Below are 18,178 nucleotides of genomic sequence, written 5' to 3' on the forward strand. Positions count from 1 at the left end.
CTGTCCTTGGAGTGTTGGTTCTGCTCACCGTTCCCAGAGCTGGAGCCATTTTAAGGACACAGCCTCAAGAGAGATCATCTGGCCTGAATATGTGACTGAACCCAATGAAGACCTCTGTAAAAACTTTAAAGACTGGCAGCTGAGTGTGGAGACTACTCGTCTTGTCATCACTCAAGACAAGCCTTGTAAGTTAAGTTCCCCTTGCTTATTAAACCTGCCTTCTATCCATCTAGGGTGGTCAGCCTCTTTCTTCAGTCTCTCCTCACCCTCCATATACTAGGGCCAGCTTGAGAGCCACAGCTATGTAACTATAGGAATAAAGAAGACGTTTTATGATAGAGATAGCTTTTTGTGTGTGAAGGCAATGATTGCATATGTTAAATATTGGCAAACGACACAAGAGAGGACTTTGCAAGCTGAATCACAGGTCCCGGATCCCTCCTTGATGTTCCATAAAGCCTCAGAAAGGGTAACGTCTCTGATTCTGGTGAGTCTGATCTGAGTATCCAATCCTTTGTGTTATTTCAGAGGCAAAATAAGAAAAACAGCGTCTTTCTTAGGATCCCTTGTGAGTTTCAACCCTTTACTGAAATGGTCTTAGAAATCACTGAGCTCTTTCCAGGTAAACAACAAGCAGTTAAATTCAGAAGAATCAGGAGAGTGTCCACTCACCACCAGCACTGCTATTTATAACATAAATTAGGTGTATTTTATCAAACAATTGGGCAATGCAGCTTCAGGTCCTTACCCCCCCCCGTCCCCCCCCCCTTCCCCCCCACAAACCAGTTTGCTCTAATTTGGCAGTTCACTGAAATAGTTTTCTGGGAATTGATTTTTAGTGAATTGGACGGCTTCCAGGCGATATGATTAAAAAATAAAAATATTTACGCCCGTTCCTCTGGCATTTCCATGGTGCCTGAGTATGAAGAGAAATTATTGAGAGTTGTGGGAAGTGAATACCCTTTTCCCCAATTATGAGAAATTTCATGTTTTTGATCTGTTATGTGCCTTTTTTTTTATCCCACATAGTGAAAGATTTTACTTTATGTGTTAAACTTATACACCCATTGGAGAAAATATGAAAAAATAGAGAAAAACATATAGATAGATAGATAGATGTGTGTGGATATCTATCATCTATCTATCTATCTATATCTGTCTATATATCTCTATCTCTATCTCTATCTCTATCTCTATCTCTATCTCTATCTCTATCTCTATCTATATATATATATCTCATTTTTGAGAGAGAGCATGAATGAGGGAGAGGCAGAGAGGGAGGGACACAGGATCCAAAGTGGGTTCTGTGCTGATGCGGGGCTTGAACTCTCAAGCCATGAGATCATGACCAGAACTGAAGTCTAATGCTCAACTGACTGAGCCACCCAGGTGCCTCGAGAAAACATATATTTAAAGTTTTAATTGTAGTTCCAGTTATAATTGTAACTGTAATATTGTTAACTGTAATATTGTAATAATTGTAACTGTAATATTGGTTTCAGGAGTATGATGTAGTGATTCAACCCTTCCACACATCACCTGGTAAGTGTCCATCGAGACAGGTGCACTTCTTAATCCCCATCACCTGTTTAACCCATCCCCCCCCCCCCACCTCCCTTCTAGTAACCATTGGTTTGTTCTGTATAATCAAGAGAGTCTGTTTTGGGGCTTGCCTCTCTCTCTTTTTCCCCCCATGCTCATTTGTTTTGTTTCTTAAATTCCACATATGAGTGAAATCATATGGTATTTGTCTTTCTCTGACTGGCTTATTTCGCTTAGCATAATACCCTCTAGCTCCATCTATGTTGTTGCAAATGGCAAGATTTCATTCTTTTTTTGTGGCTCAGTAATATTCCATTGTGTGTGTGTGTGTATGAATATATATAAACATATATATAAATATATTTGTAAACATATATAAAAATATAAATATAAATACACACACACGTATACACACACCACCCCTTCTTTATTCATTCATCAGTCAGTGGACACTTGGGCTGCTTCCATATCTTGGCTATTGTAAATAATGCTGCTATAAACATAAAGGTGCAGGTATCACTTTGAATTAGTGTTTTTGTATTCTTTAGGTAAATACCTAGTAGTGCCATTGCTGGGTCGTGGGGTAGTTCTATTTTTAATTTTGTGAGGAACCTCCATCCTGTTTTCCACAGTGACTGCACCAGTTTGCATTCCCACCAACAGTGCAAGAGGGTTTTTCTCCACATCCTCACCAACATGGGTTTCTTGTGTTGTTGATTTTAGCCTTTCTGACTGTGAGGTGATATTGCATGTAGTTTTTGTTGGTGGTGGTGGTGGTGGCTTTTATTTATTTATTTTGACATTGAGAGAGTGGGGCAAGAAGAGGAAAGAGAGAATCCCAAGCAGGCTCTGCACTATTAGCCCAGAGCCCAATGTGGGGCTCGAATTCACAAACCGTGAGATCACCATCTGAGCCCAAGAGTCAGGTGCTTGACTGACTGACCCACCCAGGTGCTCTCCCTCTTTTTTTTACTGGCTGCTTGGAGTTTATTTTCTACTGGGTGCAAGGCACACAGTTACAGGGTGTCGGGAAGGCTTGTGTGCCACTTGGATGGTAGAGTGGGATTCTCTCAACTTCCTTTTTGGTGTTTTGCTGTTTTGATATTGTCTCTGTTTGTGGCAGCCTACTGAGTTTATAGGAGGGGCTCTGATGAGCTTAGCACCTCTTGAATCCTGGTGGTGGCCATTCAGGTTTGGGGCCCAGTGTTGGCTTTGCCAGGCTGGCCACGAGGCTGCTTCTTCACGGCTTCGAGGACCAAGTCACAGGTGATTGTGTTGCTGAAGGCCTGAGGAGATTCCAAGGGTTCTAGGGACTCAAACACTGTAGCCATGAATAGGAGAGTGGACTTCCCAAAAAAGAAGCTTGCCCACCAGTGACCCATGGGGAGACTGGGGTGGTGAGGGGCAGATTCCCCAGTATACTCTGTACTCCCCAAGAACCGTTACTGGACATGGAACTCAGGCAGTACTGGTAACAGTCATGGGTGGCCATGAACAAGCCGCTGGAGGGGATGGCTGTTTGTGGGCTGGTGGAAACCCTGGCAGTGACCCCTCACAGCCCTCAGTGCACAATCATGAATGGGGGAGGGGACGCTAGGCCACAGAAACCATTTGCAGAGACTGTTGAAGACAGTTCCACGACTGAGGCAGGGGTAGGGTCCACATCATAGTTTTGGTTTGTATTTCTCTGAAGATGAGTGATGTTGAGCATCTTCTCATGTGTCTGTTGGCCCTCTGGATGTCTTCTTTGGAGATATGTCTGTTCATGTCTTCTGCCCATTTTTAATTGTAGTACTTGTTTTTGGGGTGTTGAATTGTATCAGTTTTTTCTGTATTTTGGATACTAACCCTTTAGCAGATATGTCATTTGCAAATCTTTTCTCCTATTCAGTAGGTTGCCTTTTAGTTTTGCTGATTATTTCCTTTGCTGTGTAGGACCTTTTTATTTTGATGAAGTCCCAGCAGTTTTTTTTGGTTTCAGTGCCCTTGCCTAAGGAGACATATCTAGAAAGTTGCTCCAGCCAGTGCCAGAGAAATTATTGCCTGTGTTGTCTTCTAGGATTTTTATGGTTTCAGGTCTCACAGTTAGGTCTTTAATATATTTTGAATTTCTTTTTGTGTGTGCTGTAAGAAAGTGGTCCAGTTTCATTCTTTTGCATGTAGCTGTCCAGTTGTTCCTGCACCATTTGTTAAAGAGACTGTCCTTTCCCATTGGATATTCATTCCTCCTTTGTTGAAGATTAATTGACCATACAAATATGGGTTGATTTCTGGGTTTTTTAATTCTGTTCCATTGATCTGTTTCTTTTTGTGCCAGTACCTTACTGTTTTGATGACTACAGCTTTGTAATACATTTTGAAGTCTGGGATTGTGATGCTTTCAGCTTCACTTTTCTTTTTCAAGATTACTTGGGCTATTCGGGGGGTCTTTTGTGGATCCATACAAATTTTAGGATTGTTCTAGTTCTGTGAAAAAGGCTTATGGTGTTTTGATAGGGATTGCACTGAATGTGTAGATTGCTTTCGATAGTGTAGACATTTTAACAATATTTGTTCTTGAGATCCATGAGCCTGGACTGTTTTTCCATTTCTTTGTGTCATCTTCACAGAAAACCAACCAGTTTTAATACATTTTAGTACATTTTCTCCATCTTTTCTATATGTGCATAGGTTTTTCTCACATGTTTGTAAATCATTCTGAACATAGTTAAAAACATTTTACTATTCCATTTAGGTCAAATACTCACTTAAGTTTATTTAAAAAAATTAAGCCTGATAGGGGCACCTGGGTGCCTCAGTTGGTTAAGTGTCTGACTCTTGATCTTGGCTCAGGTCATGATCTCACGGTTTGTGGGATTGAGCCCCACATCAGACTCTGTGCTGGCAGTGTGGAACCTGCTTGGGATTCTCTGTCCTTCTCTTTTTCCACCCCTTCCCCCCTGCACCCTCCCCCCCCATAATAAGCACAAATAAAACTTGAAAAATTTAAGCCAGATATCTCTCTGAATCACCCAATTATTCAAATGGACAGAGTCATCAGAAACTCACCAAATTGCTTGTTTTGTTTCTGCCTGTTATACACTGGTTCTGTGAACATAATAGAGGGCTTAGAAGAGAGACAGCATTCCCTTTAGTTAGGGGTGACACTTTAATGAAATGTACAAAAGGAACCTGATTAAGAGATGTTATCTCTCAGGTGCATTTACCTGTCACTGAGTAAGTCATGTAATTTCCATGACAATTTCCCAGGTGTGATGAGGTTGTGGCTATGGTATCACTATTGTCATTTCTAAGTGGAATAGCCAACAGCCATGGAAAGGCATTACCCCATGTTTCAGGGGCTTTCCATCCTATGTAAAATACTGCTCTCACCTATAGAATTCTGTGTGGAAGAATGGACAGTTGCCAATAACAAATGCATTGTATTCAAAAATATTTTTTGGTTAATTCAGTTTGGATTGGAACACATTTTCCCATGTAAATGATGTTAAACATAATGGTTCAATTTCCAGCCAGATGATTAAGAAAGAGTTCTAATAGTATTATGAGTTTCTATTTGCTTCTGTGTTATGATGAATCCTGTGTTCTACCTGGAATCCAAAAGTTCAGTGACACATCACATATAAATAGCATATGCCAATTCTAGTCTTTAAATGAAATCTTTCCTTTTCCTCTTCTGCCTCACTGTCCACACTCCAGCATAAAAGCAGAGAGGATTAATAATATCAAAAATAATATCAGCTAGCATTTATTGTAGGCATATTATGTTCTAGTCATTGCACTGAGCACATTCTGTGTATTTTATTATTTAACTCCCACTAGTTTTCCCATTTCATGCCTAGGACTAAGAAATTCAAGTGAGTTGTCCAGAGAAAAAGAGCTGTTAAAAGGTGGAACCTGGCCTGAGGACTCCAAACCGTCTCCTGCCTACCCCCAGGAAGGACACCCTCTGCAGCCATATTGGCCAAATGTTGTTTCCTTGGTAAGAATCCCCTTACATAGCTTCCTCCACCCTTGGACTAGCTCAGTTATCCCTGTTTAGGCTCTCACAGCCTTGAATTTAGAGTACTCGTGACTTTTATACTAGCATTTGTGTAGTTATGTAATTAATGTCTCCATGCTCCACTAGATGGTGAGTGCCATGAGGAAAGGGACCATATCTGTCTTCACCTTTGTTCCCATGCCCGGAACATGGCCGGGTCTCTGTTAATATATTTAGAACAAAAAAATGAAGTGAGAACATTACTTTTATGGGAGCAGAGAAGGAGGTGCATGTGTGGGCAGAATCCAGGCTTCGGTGTCTTGGGGGCAGGGTTGGGCCTCTAATATTGATGATCTAGGGGGGTAGCCACAGGTGCTGTAGCTCTTAATGCTGGGGGGCCCAGGATGGTATTAGGATCACTATTTTTACCTGTCAGAACATTATGTCAACCTTCAGTCTCAGTAATTGCCTTTGAGAGAATTTCCAAAGAGTCAAGAGGTTTGCCATCTGTACGGTAGTTTCTCACAGAGTTCTGTTTCCATAATCCATTGGTTCTTTAATTTTTTTTTTATTTATTTACTTTACATTTGTCCAGCCTTATTGAGGTATAATTGACAAACAACAATATGTGAATTTAAGCTATACAGCATGTTGATTTGATACATGTATATACTGTGAAATGATTACCTCAGTGTTTTTTTTTTAATGTTTGATTTATTTTTGAGAGAGAGAGAAGGGAAGTGGGGAGGGGCAGAGAGAGAAGGGACAGAGGATCTGAAGTTGGCTCCGTGCTGACAGCAGTGAGCCCGTGTGGGCTTGAACTTGAACTCATAAACCTTGAGGTCATGACCTAAGCCGAAACCACCCAGGTGCCAACTCTCCCCCTCCCCCCCACCCCGTGTTCTTAATTGAGAGTCATTTGCCAAGGCCTTGATAATACCTCCAGGGGTATTGCCCTCGGTATTTCGTCTCATTCCTGCAAGTTCCCAGTGCAAACACTCTTCTACAGCCGGTCTCATCTCCTCACGGGACGCTGTCCTCCTCAGAGCGTTCCACACCCCCCTGCCTGCCTCCAAACCAGTTCCACTTCCCATGCTCGCTCCCTTTGCTAAGCCCTAGTGACCCCGCAAGGCCCTGTAAGTACCTTCTCCACACAAAGCCTTTCCAGTCCGACCCTCCCGTACCCGTATCTGTATCTGCTAAGTCGGTGCCATGCCCTCCTCTTGCCTCCTTTTGGCAAAGAAATCTCGCCAGACGGCGGGACTGTCGCTTTTTCCTGACTCCCCCATCGTTCCCCACCCCCACCCCCTTGACGCTGGCTGTAGTACTGCTTGTTCTTCGGTAGGTGGCACCCTTCACAAACAGAATTCCGGCGGTTTTGTTGTTTTGCTCTACAGGATAGTGTCCCTAATGAGAGGCACAGATGCCCCGGAGCAGCTACCTCAGCTGATCTTGTTCACTAATTAGAAACATTTGCTTCCTTGGAGTCACAAAAATGTTCCCACTATTATTCTGTTTTGTGAGGGGAAACAATGTGGGTTGTTATTTAAGCGATTCCATTTTCCAGCCCTCATGTGCTTAGAAGACCAGAAGATACCAAAACAAAGCCCTTCTTGATTATTTTTTGTTTTCAGAGAATAAGGGAGAAATCATGATTCTTTTTCCAATTTTGGTATGGAATTTTTCTTCTCATAAGATGATGACAATATTAAAATTTTGTAGGGGGATCTTTATCATGAAAAACAATTAGAAGGGGAGAATGTTTTTAAAAACACAACGATAGACTGCTAATTGGAAAGAAAGACATCAAAAACTGGGCATATCATTTACAATTCGTTCTCTTTAACAAAAATATTGGAAAATTGGTTGCTTTATGAAATGGGGAAGTTTTGGAACATACACAGGCACATTGGTACCTGGACTTTTCTGGAAGCATGATGCAAGCATTGCATTTACTTAAGACCACTCTCTCTCTGAGGTTGCGCCTGGATATTTGTTGCTACTCACTAAGGCATCTCACTTGGAAAATAGATGCACTGCCTTTTCTTGTAGTAACCTTCCAGAACTTTGAATCACCACTCTAAATTTTATTTCCCATGGGATTTTCCTTGGATCATCCAACCCCTAAGATCACTTTGCCCTCCAACTATCTCCCTTTATTTGTACAAACCAAGTACAGTATAAGGAGTTGAGATTAAAATGTAGCAAGCACATTGAAATGTGTACCTCTGAATATACATTGTGCTCTTCAGAGAAACTGTGGAAGGGTATAGTTATTTTAGTGATGATTCAGTGTCTGAAAACATTTTAACACTTCTCTTTGGGTTTTATTTCAGAGCCTTTTGTAATGGGATAAGCGCTGTTCTTTTTTTAAAAAATATTTATTTATTTATTTTGAGAGAGAGAGAGTGGGGGAGGGGCAGAGAGAGAGGGAGACAGAGAATCCGAAGCAGGCTCCCCCCACTGTTAGTGCAGAGCCCAACGTGGGGCTTGAACTCACGAACCGTGAGAGCATGACTTGAGCTGAAATCAAGAGTCGGACGCTTAACCGACTGAGACACCCCGGCGCCCCAAGATCAGCTCCGTCCTGAGGTCATTCCATGGATCCTGAGTTCTTAATTCTTTGTGCACCTTTGCATTCCTGTGCTGTCCAGATGGTATTTATCCCATGAGCTTTGTATCACCCTAGGGGAAACAAATGCACTAATATCTCCTCTCCTCTCTCAGGACAGGTGTCTAATATTCTCTCACTTGCAAGTTCTGTATAGAAGACTCTACTCCATACAGTGTCTTCAGGTCAGTGTCTGACCTGAAAGATAAGTAACTTCAGTGGTCTCTACACTGCCAGTGTGTCCAGTGGTGGCCTCTTCCATTTCTGTTGGAGTCCCTCATCTGACATCAAACACGTTCAGGACTAGAAATGTGTTCTCTAATTTACATAAAAATACAGTGTCTTGTCATCTCTGTAATCTCCCTCCATTTTCAATTTTTTCATTCTTTATGAAGGCTTGCCATGTTTTATTACAGAGTGTTTGGACTAAGTGTCAATTATCATAGAGAATTTAGGTTATTCCCAATCTTTTCATAATTTCCTATATCCACAAACTATTGTATTTCATTATTTTTAAGTGTTTATTTATTTATTTAGAGAGGAAGAAAGTGCATGCATGCAAGCGGGGAGGGGCAGAGAGAGAGAGAGAAAAGAGAGAATCCCAAGAAGGCTCCACACTGTCAGCATGGAGTCCAACATGGGGCTCAAGACCGTGAACCTGTGAGATCATGACCTGAGCTGAAACCAAGAGACAGACACTTAACCAACTGAGCCACCTAGGCACCCCCAAAACTATTTGTTATTGTGGTCACTCTCAACACCTCTTATATTAATTTCGTCTGTATCTATTGCTTTGGGATGATCGTAGAAACACATCCTTTGCAAATGTATTCGCTCACTTATGAATCAATAATTGGTTAGCAGGTTCCTTCATTCATTTCTTCATTCACTCAACTGCCATTGACTGAGCACATATTCGCTGCAGCCATTTATTACTGCCCTGGTGACAACAGCAGGAACCAGGACACTAGATCTAATTCAGTCCCCAGGGAGCTTGCTGCCTGGTATGTTGCCACTTTGTAAGGGAATGGAAAGTAAAATACGGTTCAGGAAGTGCCTGCTGTGTTACTTTCACTTTCAGCTACTTTCACTGATGGAATTTCATTTAATCCTCACACCGCGTTTTCAGGTTGGGCGTAATTAGAGTAATTTCTATTTTATTCCAGTGGCAAACATGGGGAGGTGGGATTTGAACCCAGAGGTTCAGCTGATCGGGCCACACCAATGTGGACATGACTATCTTGGCTTCAAAGATTGGCTGCCTCCATCATATTCAGTTCCCTTTTGTTAATCATCCTGCCATATTTCAGCTCAGACTTTACGGTAACAAAAATAGAAACCGAGGGGGTGCCTGGGTTGCTCGGTCGGTTGAGTAGCTGACTCTTGATTTCTTGGTTGGTGAGATTGAGTCCCACATGGGGCTCTGTGCTAACAGCATACAGAGCCTGCTTGGGATTCTCTCTCTCTCTCTCTCTCTCTCTCTCTCTCTTTCTCTCTCTCTCTGTCTCTGCCTCTCTCCCACTCTTATACACATGTGCTCACTCTCTCAAAATAAATAAAATAAACTTTTAAAAATTATTAAAAAGATAGAAACTGAGAATAATATTAATAGCCAATCCTCACGTAGTATTTACTCTGTGCCACTCTTCTAAGTGATCAAAATCGGGGCGCCTGGGTGGCTCGGTTGGTTCAGTGTCCGACTCTTGATTTTGGCACAGTTCATAATCCCAGGGTTGTGGGATCGAGCCTCACATCAGGCTCTGTGCTGAGCACGGAGCCTGCCTGAGACTCTCTCTCCCCCTGTGTCCCTCTCCCCATTCACGCTCGCTCTCTCTCTAAAAAAAAAAGAAAAAAAGAAAGAGAAAAGAGAAACCTTCAGAAAATGCTATGAAGGAGGTATTATCCTTATTTTATAGATGAGGAAACAGAAGCAGAGACAGCAAGAGGGTGGTTGAGTTGGGATTTGAGACCAGACCGAGTGTCAGGGTCTGTGGCGTGGACGACAACACCATGCTGTCACTGGCCAGTTGAACCCCCACTATGAAACCAGCAGCATAGCTCCCTCATCCCGCAACACTTGACCGGATACGGCTGAGTGGTTCCTGTCCCTGTGTCCGCGTGCACGTGGGTCCTCGTGGAGCTGCTGCACATGAGGTACGGGCTTTGGCAGGGTCGCCCTGGAGCTTTCCACTTGGATCTCGCGCTGGCCAACCGGCAACAAGTGACTGACATGGCTTCCCAGGGGCACAGCAGTATCAAAGTCACCAGGTCTCTTCTTTACGGTGAACTTGCCTTGATAATGCCTATGGCAGCATGGTCTTTTCTGTAAATATGGAAGGAAGGATTTTAGAAGCCTGCTTGGCTTTGGGTTACAAAAATGCTTCGGCGTCTCCCAGTTTATTTAGAAGTACCTCCATCTGTGTGTACCAGCTTCCCACCTATTTTCCTTCTAGCTCGGGTTTGCTGGAGACTCGGCATGGGCCCACATGCTGGGCTTGCCAGTTGATTCTTTAATCCCCACTGCCTTTGGGTTACACACGCGACTCTTTGAACATAATTTGATTTTTTTTTTTAAAGTAACTGCATTATTTTTAAACAAAGACTTTTTTTAAAAAAAAAAAATCACAGCTTATTTTATGGACTACAAATGGCAGACCTTCAAGCCTGGGGGGACTATTTCAACAATGAATATATGTTTATGAAGATGTAGCTGGACAGCCATGGCACAGACAGCCTTAGCTGTAAGAAGTCTCTAATACAGCAAGATCCTTTTATATCCGAGCAGTCTTGTAGTATAGGTAAATTGCTTTTGGAGTCAGTTTTGGCAGGAACATAATCTGTTGCTCGAAGTCATGCCATGGACGAGAACCTTCTGGGCCTTTTTGCTTAGCTCGCACGACGCAATTTACACTTCCCCGTCCTAGTAAGATGAAAGTGGACGTGCAATTAAAATGTTGTGCAACTACTGACCAAAAAAGCCAGAGGACAACAGTTAAAAAGAAGAGATCCCTCCCAATTAGACACTGTGTGTGTGTGCACGTGTGTGTGTACATGCATGTGTTTGTACGTGTGTTTGCGTGGTTAAAACAGTTCATACATTAGCTTTCTGTCAGAGGAACTTTCCTCGAACTTGGCCCTTGGTTTAGGCCAGTGCAGATGTCTCTCTGTGACCTGCCTGAAGGGCTCTTGACCCCAGGACTTGCTGAGGGCGAGGAGCACATTTGTTGAGAGTGGTTGCGTCTACGCTGGGGAAGAGAACCAAAGACTCGTTTCTCCGTGGGAAGAAATGGTGTGCAGAAAACAAAAACAATATATGGTTTTAGTGCTCTCCAGTTTCCTTCTCACAAAGGAGTTGGTAAAAACTCTGAGCTAGGCGTGTCTAGAAAGCGCTTTGTTCTGTCACGCCTGTGTTCCCTTTTTTCTGGTTGTTCTTACTCTGCTGGTCCTGCTTGGCTCCAGGTGACTGAGGGACGTCACTTATCTTGTGTCACAGGCCATATTGCTATTTGTTGGGAAATTCTCTTTCTTTACGTCTATACTGGCTCTGAGCCCTTTGTTTAGTTTGATTAGTTTTGGCTTTATCATTAAGTCTTGTATCAAAGTACTATAATACTTATACACGTGTAAACGTAATACAATAGGACTAGGAAGTAATAAGGAAAAGTCACTTCTTGTTCCTCCCACCCTCTGTTCCAGCCCTCCCTGAAAGTGATCCTGTTAAGCTCTTTTAGTTGCTGCTTGTACTATTTATTATAGTGTTTCTTTTTTTTAAGTTTATTTATTTATTTTGAGAGAAAGAGAGAGAGAATCCCAAGTAGGATCCATGCTGTCAGCACAGAGCCAGGCACGGGGTTCAAAACTCCCAAACCATGAGATCACAACCTGAGCTGAAATCACTAACATCCAAGTGCCCCATTATTTATTTTGGCATTTCTTTTTTTTTTTATTTAACTTTATTTTTTATTTTTTAAAATTTACATCCAAATTAGTTAGCATATAGTGAGCAATGATTTCAGTAGATTCCTTAATGCCCCTTACCCATTTAGCCCTTCCTTCCTCCCACAACCCCTCCAGCAACCCTCAGTTTGTTCTCCATATTTATGAGTCTCTTTTGTTTTGTCCCCCTCCCTGTTTTTATGTTATTTTTGCTTCCCTTCCCTTATGTTCATGTGTTTTGTCTCTTAAAGTCCTCATATGAATGAAATCATATGATTTTTGTCTTTCTCTGACTAATTTCACTTAGCATAATACCCTCCAGTTCCATCCACACAGTTGCAAATAGCAAGATTTCATTCTTTTTGATTGCTGAGTAATACTACATTGTATATATATATACCACATTTTCTTTATCCATTCACCCATCGATGGACATTTGAGCTCTTTCCAGACTTTGGCTATTATTGATAGTGCTGCTATAAACATGGGGGTGCATGTGTCCCTTCGAAACAGCACACCTGTATCCCGTGGATAAATGCCTAGTAGTGCAATTGCTGGGTCATAGTGTAGTTATATTTTTAGTTTTTTGAGAGAAATCTCCATACTGTTTTCCAGAGTGGCTGCACCAGTTTGCATTCCCACCAACAATGCAAAAGAGATCCTCTTTCTCTGCAACCTCACCAACATCTGTTGTTGCCTGAGTTGTTAATGTTAGCCATTCTGACAGGTGTGAGGTGGTATCTCATTGTGGTTTTGATTTGTGTTTCCCTGATGATGAGTGACGTGGAGCATTTTTCATGTGTCGGTTGGCCATCTGGATGTCTTCTTTGGAGAAGTGTCTATTCATGTCTTTTGCCCATTTCTTCACTGGATTATTTGTTTTTTGGGTGTTGAGTTTGATAAGTTCTTTGTAGATTTTAGATACTAACCCTTTATCTGATATGTCGTTTGCAAGTATCTTCTCCCATTCTGTCAGTTGCCTTTTAGTTCTGCTGATTGTTTCCTTCACTGTGCAGAAGCTTTTTATTTTGATGACGTCCCAGTAGTTCATTTTTGCTTTTGTTTCCCTTGCCTCCGGAGACGTGTTGAGTAAGAAATTGCTGTGGCAAGATCAAAGAGGTTTTTGCCTGCTTTCTCCTCTAGGATTTTGATGGCTTCCTGTCTTACATTGAGGTCTTTCATCCACTTTGAGTTTGTTTTTGTGTATGGTGTAAGAAAGTGGTCCAGGTTCGTTCTTTTGCATGTCGCTGTCCAGTTTTCCCAGTACCACTTGCTGAAGAGACAGTCTTTATTCCATTGGATGTTCTTTCCTGCTTTGTCAAAGATTAGTTGCCCATACGTTTGTGGGTCCATTTTTGGATTTTCTATTCTGTAGCATTGATCTGAGTGTCTGTTCTTATGCCAGTACCATACTGTCTTGATGATTACAGCTTTGTCTTGATGATTTGTCTTGATGATTACAGCTTGAAGTCTGGGATTGTGATGCCTCCTGCTTTGGTTTTCTTTTTCAAGATTGCTTTGGCTATTCGGGGTCTTTTCTGGTTCTGTACAAATTTTAGGATTATTTGTTCTAGCTCTGTGAAGAATGCTGGTGTTACTTTGATAGGGATCGCATTGAATATGTAGATTGCTTTGGGTAGTATCGACATTTTAACAGTATTTGTTCTTCCTATCCAGGAGCATGGAATATTTTTTTTCCATTTCTTTGTGTCTTTTTCAATTTCTTTCATCAGCTTTCTGTAGTTTTCAGTGTATAGATTTTTCACCTCTTTGGTTAGATTTATTCCTAGGTATTTTATGGTTTTTGGTGTATTATAGTATTTCTAACTAATATGCTTATGCTGATTGTCTGTACTTGTTCCCAATCGTAGACATTTTTCATTCATTGTGGATGAGGCTTTTGCTGTCTTTCTTCCTCACCCCGTCTCTGCCCTCACTGCTTATTCTTCTCCTGTCTCCACCCTCATACTCTAGTTGTGCCCACAGTTTTGGTGAAATCATTGCTTAGCATTTGCAGCATCATGACCATATAAGTTGTTCACTGCAGATGCAAGTAATGTGCGACGATTGCATTTCCTCTCTTGTATAACTTTTTAACCTTGATGTTGGCAATTGCCTTATCTTTTCGTTTGCTTCGTTTACTATATGTGCATTAACAATTTGTTTTCCAGATGCTTCAATAGATTTGTCAAACATCTTTCAATAATTTTTTAAGCATGTAAAACAGTTGAAAAAAATCTGTGGGTTCCATTCCTTCACCCCATCTTCCTTCATCTTCCTCTGGCCCCTCGCCCACCCTGGAGACTTTGCCCTCTGGGCCTGTAGCACAGGAATCAGTGTGGGACTTCTCGGGTCTTGGGCCAATTATTTTGCAGATTCCTTGTCTTTCCTGTCTATATCTTGGTTTTCTGAAGCACAGCCTTGCATGAGAAGCATGTTTTTGAATTCTTGGGCAGTCTGAAAATGTCTTTATTGTATGCCACCTTGATTAATTAATAGTGTTGCAGGGTATAGCATTCTGTTCACATCTGTCAGGATTTTGAGGCCTTGTTCACTGTCTTTTATAATGTAGCTTTTTTTTCCTCCAGCTTTATTGAGGTATAATTGACAAAATTGCAAGATACTTAAAGCGATAGGTTTTTCATCAAGAAGACCCATGTCCTGGCGTGCTTGGGTGGCTCAGTCGGTTAAATGTCTGATTCTTTTTTTTTTTTTTTTTTTTAAATTTTTTTTTCAACGTTTATTTATTTTTGGGACAGAGAGAGACACAGCATGAACGGGGGGGGGGCAGAGAGAGAGGGAGACACAGAATCGGAAACAGGCTCCAGGCTCTGAGCCATCAGCCCAGAGCCCGATGCGGGGCTCGAACTCACGGACAGCGAGATCGTGACCTGGCTGAAGTCGGACTCTTAACCGACTGCGCCACCCAGGCGCCCCTAAATGTCTGATTCTTGACTTCAGCTTGGGTCATGATCTCACGGTTTGCGGGTTTGAGGCCCACATTAGGTGCTGCGCTGGCAGTGGGGAGCTTCTTGGGATTCTGTCTCCCTCTCTCTCTGCCCTTTCCCTACTTGCTCTATCTCTCTCTCTCAAAATAAATAAAAATAAACTTAAAAAAAAAGATCCACATCCTTCAGTTTTGGAAAATTGTTTTGTTTCCTTAGCAATTTCCTTTCCTGTTCTTCTTTTCTGTTTTCTCTGTCTGGATCTTCTGTTAATGGGATTATGGATGTCCATTCTAATTTTAAATTAGAATTAGGCATCCTAAGTTTCTTTCTTTTTTCTTTTTAAAAAAATTATTTATTTTTTAATTTACATCCAAGTTATATATAGTGTGTGTGTGTGTGTGTGTGTGTGTATATACACACACATATATGTATGTATGTGTATATACGTGTGTATATATATGTATATACGTATACATATATATACATACATATATACGTATACATATATATACATACATATAGTGTTATATAGTGCAATAATGATTTCAGGAGTAGGATCCAGTGATGATCCCCTACATATAACAACCAGTGCTCATCCCAGCAAGTGTCCTCCTTAATTCCCCTGCCCATTTAGCCCACATCCCCACTAACAAACCCTCAAGCAACCCTCAGTTTGTTCCCTATATTTAACAGTCTCCTATATTTTATCTCCCTCCCTATTTTTATATTATTTTTGCTTCCCTTCCCTTATGTTCATAGTTTGTACCTTAAATTCCACATATGAGTGAAGTCATATGATATTTGTCTTTCTCTGACTAATTTTACTTAGCATAATACCCTCCAGTTCCATCCATGTTGTTGCAAATGGCAAGATTTCATTCTTTTTGATTGCCAGGCAATATTCCATTGTATATATACACCACATCTTCTTTATCCATTCATCCATCGATGGACATTTGGGCTCTTTCCATACTTTGGCTATTGTTGATAGTGCTGCTATAAACGTGGGGGGGCATGTGCCCCTTTAAAACAGCATACCTATATCCTTTGGATGAATACTTAGCAGTAAAATTGCTGGGTCGTAGGATAGTTCTATTTTTAATTTTTTGAGGAACCTCCATACTCTTTTCCAGAGTGGCTGCACCAGTTTGCTTTCCCACCAGCAATGCTAAAGGAATCCTCTTTCTCTACATCTTCACCAACATCTGTCATTACCTGAGTTGTTAATGTTAGCCATTCTGACTGGTGCGAGGTGGTATCTCATTGTTTTTTTGATTTGTATTTGCCTGATGATGAGTGATGTTGAGCATTTTTTCATGTTAGCCATCTGGATGTCTTCTTTGGAGAAGTGTCTATTCATGTCTTTTGTCCATTTCTTCCCTGGATTATTTGTGTTTTGGGTGTTGAGTTTGAGAAGTTCTTTAAATTTTTTTTTTTAAGTTTATTTATTTTTGAGACAGAGAGAGACAGAGCATGAACGGGGGAGGGGCAGAGAGAGAGGGAGACACAGAATTGGAAGCAGGCTCCAGGCTCTGAGCCATCAGCCCAGAGCCCGACGCGGGGCTCGAACTCCCGGACCGCGAGATCGTGACCTGAGCTGAAGTCGGACGCTCAACCGACTGAGCACCCAGGCGCCCCGAGAAGTTCTTTATAGACTGTAGATACTAACCCTTTATTTGATATGTTGTTTGCAAATATCTTCTCCCATTCCATCAGTTGCCTTTTAGTTTTGCTGATTGTTTCCTTCACTGTGCACAAGCTTTTTATTTTCATGAGGTCCCAATAGTTCATTTTTCCTTTTGCTTCCTTTGTTTCCAGAGATATGTTGAGTAAGAAGTTCCTGCTGGCAAGGTCAAAGAGGTTTTTGCATGTTTTCTCCTCCATGATTTTGATGGATTCCTATCTTACATTTAGGTCTTTCATCCATTTTGAGTGTATTTTTGTGTATGGTGTAAGAAAGTGACCCAGGTTCATTCTTTTGCATGTCACTATCTGGTTTTCCTAGTACCATTTGCCAAAGAGACTATCTTTATTCCATTGGATACTCTTTCCTGCTTTGTCAAATATTAGTTGGCCATATGTTTGTGTGGTACATTTCTGGGTTCTCTATTCTGTTCCATTGATCTATGTGTCTATTTCTTGTGCCAGAAACATACTGTCTTGATGATTAAAGCTTTGCAATATATCTTGAAGTCCAGGATTGTGATGCCTCCAGTTTGGTTTTCTTTTTCAGGATTGCTTTGGCTATTTGGGTCTTTTCTAGTTCCATACAAATTTTACGATTGTTTGTTCTAGTTCTGTGAAGAATGCTAGTGTTACTTTGATAGAGATTGTATTGCATACGTAGATTGCTTTGGGTACTATTGACATTTTGACAAGATTTGTTCTTCCAATCCAGGAACATGGAATATTTTTCCATTTTTTGCTGTCTTCTTCAGTTTCTTTCATAAGCTTTCTATAGTTTGCAGTGTATAGATTTTTCACTTCTTTCACTTCTTAGGTTTATTCCTAGGTATTTTCTGGGTTTTGGTGCAATTGTAAATGGGGTTGATTTCTTGATTTCTCTTTCTGCTGCTTCATTATTGGTATATAGAAATGCAACTGATTTCTGTGCATTGATTTTAATATCCTGTGATTTTGCTGAATTCATGGATCAGTTCTAGCAGTTTTTTGGTGGAGTCTTTTGGGTTTTCCATATAGAATATCATATTGTCTGCGAAGAATGAAAGTTTGACCTTCTTCTTGCCAATTTGGATGCCTTTTACATGTTTGTGTTGTCTGACTGCTCAGGCTAAGATTTCCAATACTACGTTGAATAACAGTGGCAAGAGTGGACATCCCTGTCTTGTTCCTGACCTTAGGGGGAAAGCTCTCAGTTTTTCCCCATTGAGGATGATATTAGCAGTGAGTCTTTTGTATATGGCTTTTATGATCTTGAGGTATGATCCTGGTATCCCTACTTTCTTGAGGGTTTTTATCAAGAAAGGATGATATATTTTGTCAAATGCTTTCTCTGCATCTATTGAGAGGGTCATGTGGTTCTTTTCCTTTCTTTTATTGATGTGATGTATCACATTGATTGATTTGTGGATATTGAACCAGCCCTGCATCCCAGGTATAAATCCCACTTGATCTTTTAATAGATAGGTGAATAATTCT

At 41.2% G+C, this 18,178-nt stretch overlaps 1 protein-coding gene across 1 annotated transcript in view; it reads left to right on the forward strand.

The window, feature by feature from the left end:
• The first annotated feature begins 5,496 nt into the window (after positions 1-5,496).
• Positions 5,497-18,178, forward strand: part of FREM1 (FRAS1 related extracellular matrix 1) — a 285,770-nt gene continuing 273,088 nt past the window's right edge. The window contains exon 1 of the mRNA XM_047830267.1: positions 5,497-5,524. The gene's annotated coding sequence lies outside the window, so the exon portion shown is untranslated. The remainder of the gene's footprint in view (positions 5,525-18,178) is intronic.

This window comes from Prionailurus viverrinus, chromosome D4 (assembly GCF_022837055.1).
Source record: "Prionailurus viverrinus isolate Anna chromosome D4, UM_Priviv_1.0, whole genome shotgun sequence".
Lineage (NCBI taxonomy): Eukaryota > Metazoa > Chordata > Mammalia > Carnivora > Felidae > Prionailurus > Prionailurus viverrinus.